General features: G+C 44.6%; 1 pseudogene; it reads right to left on the bottom strand.

The window, feature by feature from the left end:
- Positions 1 to 4,330: 4,330 nt before the first annotated feature.
- On the bottom strand, positions 4,331 to 5,156 carry LOC147451332 (uncharacterized; annotated as a pseudogene).
- Between the last annotated feature and the right edge of the window lie 1,825 nt (positions 5,157 to 6,981).

Raw genomic sequence — 6,981 nt, 5'->3', positions numbered from 1 at the left:
TTTCTTGCCCCCCCCCCCCCCCCCGACAGAGAGAGAAAGTGCGTTTCGACTATTCCCCCCTTTCCATGTCAGAGAGAGCGCTTTCCGACCTTTGACTTGGTAGAGAGAGAGAGAGAGAGAGAGAGAGAGAGAGAGAGAGAGAGAGGTGTGTCAAGTACTCCAAAAGTTGTAACATACATTGTGAATAAAGTTTTTTGCAAAGATTATTGATTATGAGTTTCCTCTAGAAAATCACCACATCCTCCTGAAAGTTAAAGAAGAAGATGAGTATACACAACCAATTATAGTCCTCTCTCTCTCTCTCTCTCACACACACACACACACACACACACACACACACGCACGCACACACACACACACACATTGTTTTAGCAAGCATAAAACAACAGCATTAACTTGCTTAAATCATCAGAGTTAAGAGGTAGAAACCAGAATGTTCAAAACCATTATAATTCCTTTGAGAAGCCTATGAACCTAATTAGGTAGTGGGTCTGTACTTAGTGCCTAAAATGCAATGAAAACCATGCCCCTAACAAAAAATAAGTGTGATTCTGAAAGGCCCGCATGGAACGTCAACAAGAAGGTTGTTACTCCTCTCACAAGAAGTTTAGGACAAATTCTCACAATAATTCCCAAATTGTGACTTACCTGAACATCATGAGCTTCTATGGGGAGGCACCGCATACTTAGCTAGGTACGATTGGGGATAGGGGACCACCGTCCCCTGCCTCCAATCGGGTGGTCCCTTGCCCCCAATCGTAAGATAAAAACGTCAGAAAGCGTGTGAAACGACTCCAAATATAGAGAGAGAAAAAAACGGTGGAACGTTGAATATCTTTAAAGTAGATAGGGATACACAGGGAGGTTAAGGCGTGATTTAGGTAAAAAGGGTGGGACACCAAACGCGTTTCGCTCATACCGAGCTCATCAGTGGTGTGAGTTTTCATATACAGGTGAAGGAAGTGAATGGTGATTTATATAGGGGCAGCTTGAGGTGGATTTTTTGGGGGAAAAAACGGGAGTTAATAGTAGTGTACAAGTGTACATAGGAAAGAGTTGGGGTGGAAGAGTTAGGGACAAGTGAGTTAATGGTAGTGTACAAAAGTACAAAGTGAAAGAGTTAGGGTAGACATGTTGTACCCAATAGAGTTATGTTTTTTGAAGATGATGGTGATTTGATAACCAAGTTAGTGGGGAGATAGAGAGTGAAGAGAAAGGTCCAGATTTAGGGGAACATAAGAGGATTTTTTAATATCCATTTTATATTTTTCATGGAGCTAGTAGAGCAATTAATTTTTTTTTATGGGGCTAGTAGACCAAAGGTGTATTGGTAGGTGGAGTTGGCTTATGATTTAACAAGGGGTGTAGAAAGAGGTAGGTAAGGGATTGGTGGGGCTTAATTAGCTGAGGTGAGCCCCCAAGATAAGGGAGAAAGGAGTGGTGTTGGGGGGGGGGGGGGGGGGGGGCGGGGGAAAGGGAGAAGGGAATTAAACGGAAGTAAAGAGCGCCCGAGGGAGGGAAACGGGTAGGTGTGAACAAGATAAGGGACAAAGTAGAAGGGAGGAGCCCAACCAAAAAAGTCCACTATTTTACAGGGTAGGGGTAAGCAGAAAAAACGGAGATTTCCAAATATATATTTTTGTCGAAGGTGTGTGGCAAGCCAAAGGGGGATTCAAAGATTTATGTGAGTCTTCCAGGGTGGTGCAAGGTATGTACAAGCATGCTATGGAGGTTAGGCCCACATGTCCACCAGATGGTGGGTTTAGGTAGAACCAAGAGTGAGGGGTTGTATTGGCAAGCTGAAGCGATAGGGTTGTTGAAACAAAGGGAGGGTGATAGCCTTCTGGTAGAGGGAGTGAAAGGTAACTTGAAGGTTATGGGGGGTGGTTTTTTAAGTCGAAGAGTGGGCTCCATGAGGGAGGTGCGATCTTGATAGGTGACTTTTTTGAACACATAAAGAAGAAAACCTTGTGGATATCTTTTTGGCCTAAGGCGTTGATAGAAGAGATTGCGGATAGCAATGAAACCTTCCGAGGAGCTTTCTCTAATGATAAATCTTTTGAGTTCAGCAATAATGAAAGCTACTTTTAAGTGTGTAGGGTGCCACGAGATCCATGGGATGTAGTTATAGGCATTTAAGGGTTTTTGATGGCAGTGAGAGTCTAAAAGGCTACACGAGGCAAACTTTGTTCCTTTAAAAGATCCTATGTCAAGGATAGTGGCATGGTTGGGAGAGATGTGGCTAGAGATTTTAATGTGATCTTGAAGTGTTTTTCCATAATTATTTAGACAAGAGGTGAGGGATGCCTTAGAGCCAATCTATAGCCCAAAGGCATCATCTACATACCGCTTGAAGTAGAGAAGTTTAGGACTATTCAAAAGAGAAGAAGAGGTTTCCAAATGGCATAAGAAGAGACATGCATATACTACGGCAAAATTGGAGCTGATAGCGGTGCCTTTGACTTGTTTCCAAAACTTTCCTTTGAAGGTAATGTAGTGGTGCGACAAGATGAGCGTCGCAAGAGAGAGAATAAAGTGGGTTTTGAGAGGGTCAAAATGGGTAGAAAGGGAGGCTTTGAGAGCCGCAAATCCATGGTTGATTGGGATACTAGGGTAGAGGGCTCTACATCAAAGGTGAAGAGTAGGGTATTGGGTGGGAGGGGGAGTTTGTTAAGGTCCTGGATGAGGGTGAGAGAGTTTTTAAGATTTTGTTTAAAGATGAGGAGGATAGGAAAGAGTTGGAGTGAAGCCAAATGGAAGCTTTTTCAAAGATATAGCCTTTATAGGAGCAAATAGGCTGTGAGACAAGGGAGGGTTTGTGCAATTTAGGGATGAAATACATGGGGCAGGGTTTAAGTTGCTTGTCAAGGGGCGAGAGGATGAAGTTACGATCTAAAGTAGGTAACGTCAAAAATTGGATGGTAATGGAGGAGAGGAGGGAAGCAATAAAGGGAAAGGGGATGGAGAGGTAAGGATCGTAAGTGGAGGTATCATTGAGGTGAGTGAGGGCGTTACTTTCGTACCAATCCAAAGGTAGTATGGCCAAGCCTAGGTTTTTGTCAGCAGGTTTTATGACAATGGAAGGATCCAATTTGAGGCTTGAATGACAAACCGGGGAGGTTTAGAGGGTGGGAAGAAATTAGAGTTTAAAATAAGGTTAAGGTTATTATGGTTAGTGAGTAAGATTTGGTTGAGAGCTGGGTTTTGCAATGGCAGCTTCCAAAGAGGATTTGGTATTTTGAAAGGAGAGGGTGGTAGAGTTGTTTGAATTCTCTTGCCATTTTGGTAGGAGCGTTAAGAAGAGAAGCGGATGAAGGGTTTGAAGGAGGGGGGGGGGTGTATTTTAAACTAAAGCTAAGCATTGCTTTTCAGGGAGGGAGAGAGTTTTAGGTGAAAGGTTATGTACTTTAAAGTTGGAAACACCGAGCTCCAAAGAGAAGGCTTTAAGCTTACCAAGAAGGAGAAGTTTGTAGTGTTAAGGATTTACAAGGGGTAGCCAATACTTCCTTCTGAAACGTCCTTTGCGGGTTGGGAGCTCGAGGTAATCTTTATCAAGTGGTGATGCAACGGCGGTATTGGTGATCCAAAGATGCGGGAGGAGGGGGGCTTGGAGAAGGAAAGATGGACCCACGTAGTGGGGTGCTTACGCCCTAATCCCTCCTCCCTCTTGCTTTTCCCGAGTGCTTTGCATTGTAGTGGGAGGTGCTCTTTTGAAAGAAAGTTTTCTTGTGGGAAGAAGAAGCAAGAGGAGAAATATTGGAGTGGGAAATGGTAGGGTGCGGGGGGCTAATGGGTTTAAGAGGGTAGACTGGATTAGAAGGTAAATTGCGGTGATAGGTGTAGTGGGGTTTTTTTACATAGGGAGGATATGCTTGGTGGGGAGGTTCTAAAGTTTGTTTATTGGTTGGGCCTTGAGATGGTTTAGGAGCTATAGATGGAGGGTCCAATGGAGAAGGTTGAGGGTAGGTAGAGCGTCTAGTGGATTGGAAGGGTTTTTTGAAAGGGGGTTGAAGGTTCTTTGTGTGGAATGGAAGGGTTTTTTGGGAGGGGGATAGGGTTTACTTGGGGAAGAGGAGGGGGGGAAATGCGGTTTAGTGTGATTTGTATTTAAGCATCCCTTGGGGTTACTTGAACCCAAGTGATCCGCCACCACTTGCTCCACGAGTTCTTTTATAGTTTGTTCTTTGGGAAGGGAAAAGACCTCCTCTTCCAATGCATTGATAGATCTTTTGCGTGCAAGTATGGTGTCTTCTTCGTTGGTAGAGGTTAGATGGGTATTCAAGATGTAGGTTTGGATTTCAAAGTGGAAGAGGTTGAGAGAGGAGGTTTTTCATTCTTTAAGCTTAAGACTCCAATCATGTTTTGACAGTAGTAGAATGGAAATCAAGAGAAGCCTATTGTTAACATCATTGAGGTGTTCTTCAACAAGTGCATGTAAGACATCAAGATAAGATTGAAGGTTTTTTATGAGTAAAGTTTGTGCTTGGATGAGAGCTTGTGTGGAATCAAGTTGGAAACGTATAGTGAGTGAAGTGAGCTTGGCATTGAGAAGAGCTTGGGCTTGTGAATCATCAATGGTAAGCTTGGGAGGTTTGATACAAAGGCTATTGGGAGCTTTTTGGTTATGGAGTAACTCATTGAGATGTGCCAAGAAACTTTTAGCTCTTTTTAATTTACCGTGTAGCTTCTTGAATTCTAAAATAGAATTGGAGAGAATCACCTCAAAATCGGCCGGCTTCTTGAGTTGTGGTAGCGATGCCAAATTGGTGGAGGGGTAAATTGAAGAGGAAACCTTTGGCTTTTCAAAAACAAGAGGTGTGTCGATGGTGGAGGATGAAGCTACATTAACGGTTGTGGGTTAGGTCATTTTTGGCAAGCACCGAGGAGAAGTCAAAAGAATCTTCAGGGAGTTTTTCCAATTCCTCCGTGATATGCTCGTAATGATTCAAAGCATGCGGGTTGTCTGGTACTGCGACGATGTTATCGGTGGGTGCATGCATTGGAGGCACAAGGGTAGATGAGGTTTCCGCCAAAAGAACCGTGGTGGCCGAGACAAAACCGGGGAGGGAGGGTGTGGGGGGTGCCGCCAAGCCGGTTGAAGCTGAATCCAAAGTGAGGGTTGTCGGTGGTATTTGTGGAGTATTAAGGTTATCCATGGCAGGGTAAGTGATAAAGTGTGTTGTTGATGAGGTGGGTTAGGTTAAGATATGTGGGCCAAAGTGGAAAAGGGTGTAAAGTGTTGTGTGCAGCAGACCAAACTATACAATGCAAGCTTACCCAAAATCAAGCTAAGTCCTCCCGCGAAGGTAGAGGAATTGAAGCTCTACTGGAGTAGGGTGATTTTAGGTGAGAGGGGAATAGATCCATTTGAGTTAAGGTGAAAGATTAGCCATGTAAAGTGGAAGGTTTTCCATAGCCGAGGGAGAACATTGTTGAATGGATTCCCGAAGTAAGTGGTGGAAAGGAGAGCTATGTCGAAGGGCTTTCCGAAGTGTGTTGCAAAAGGACGTCGACCCCGGAGCCAAGAGTTCTGCCAAGATTTGACGAAGAGGGTTGTGACGTTGTTAGCGGTCCTCCGTCTTTAGTGTGTAAGCATTGCTGGTGAACTTCAACAGGTGGAGTTAGGTGGTGCTACAATGCTGCTAAATTAAGCTAGGATGCGCTCCAACAGCTGCCCGTGGCCAGCCCCTGGTAAACTGGTTGAATCGAGTGTGTGGGATTTAATGTAGACAGGGCTTCCAAGGTGGGCGGTGGGGTATACACAGGAAAGAAAGTGGGGAGATGTCCTCAGTAGGGTGCCGAGGGTAGGCATACGAGTAAAGGGCTGAGTGTCGGGAGTGGAGAACCCAGTCAAGGGTGCTTGATGCAAGGTGGCAAGCCTGCGGGGCAAAAGAACGCAAGGCAAGCGGGGAGGGCTGTCAAAGAAGGAGTGCGAGGTAAATGTGGTGGAACCAAGAGGAGAAAGCGAGCTGAACAGGGCTCATCTAGTTTTGAAAAGGCCTTACAAGGTGAACATGAACCAAGAAAGGCTGAAAATAAGCAGAGCCGAAGGTAGGCAGAAGCGAAGGGGGCTGAGGGCGTGAGGAGGACCCCGCCTACGAGCATTGAGCAGGGTGAAGACAGGGTGGAGGTGGTGTTGAGCAGATGGCACTAGGAAGAAGTTGGATTAAGCAATATTAGGGAGGGCTGAGAGCACAAGACGAGCCATGGCGGGGAACGCTGCTACTGCTGCAGTTACCGAGAGGCCAGAATGCAGTAAAGGCTAGGTGTAAGGATTTGACCGGGGTTTTTTAATAAAATGAAGTACCATAATCACAAGGCTTCAAAAAGGAGGGACATCGTGTAAAAAATTGCACAGAGTGTCAAGTCTTTATGGTAGAAAAAAGGATGTATGGAGCATGGGGGGAGGACAAGAAAAAGAAAAAGTTGGCGGGTGGAATGAGAAGAGCTTAAACATGATTCAAGTGTATGGCACCTTAGCAAGGAAGGGTGAGTGAGAGCGGGAGATATATATGCGGAGTGTGCATCGCTTATGTATTCAAAAAACAACTTGTAAGACAAAAATGTTAGAAAGCGTGCGAAACGACTCCAAGTATAGAGAGACAAAAAAACGGTGTGACGTTGAATATCTTTAAAGTAGATAGGGATACATAGGGAGATTAAGGGGTGATTTAGGTAAAAAGGGTGGGACACCAAACGCGTTTCGCTCATACTGAGCTCATCAATGGTGTGAGTTTTCATATACAGGTGAAGGAGGTGAATGGTGATTTATATAGGGGCAGCTTGAGGTGGATTTTTTTGGGGAAAAAAAAGGGAGTTAATGATAGTGTACAAGTGTACATAGGAAAGAGTTAGGGATAAGTGAGTTAATGGTAGTGTACAAAAGTACAAAGTGAAAGAGTTAGGGTAGACATGTTGTACCCAATAGAGTTATATTTTTTGAAGATGATGGTAATTTGATAACCAAGTTAGTGGGGAGAT

This window comes from Adiantum capillus-veneris, chromosome 9 (genome assembly GCF_014529385.1).
Source record: "Adiantum capillus-veneris isolate H3 chromosome 9, ASM1452938v2, whole genome shotgun sequence".
Lineage (NCBI taxonomy): Eukaryota > Viridiplantae > Streptophyta > Polypodiopsida > Polypodiales > Pteridaceae > Adiantum > Adiantum capillus-veneris.
Note: the sequence above shows the minus strand (reverse complement) of the source record. Positions and strands in the feature narration are given on the sequence as shown.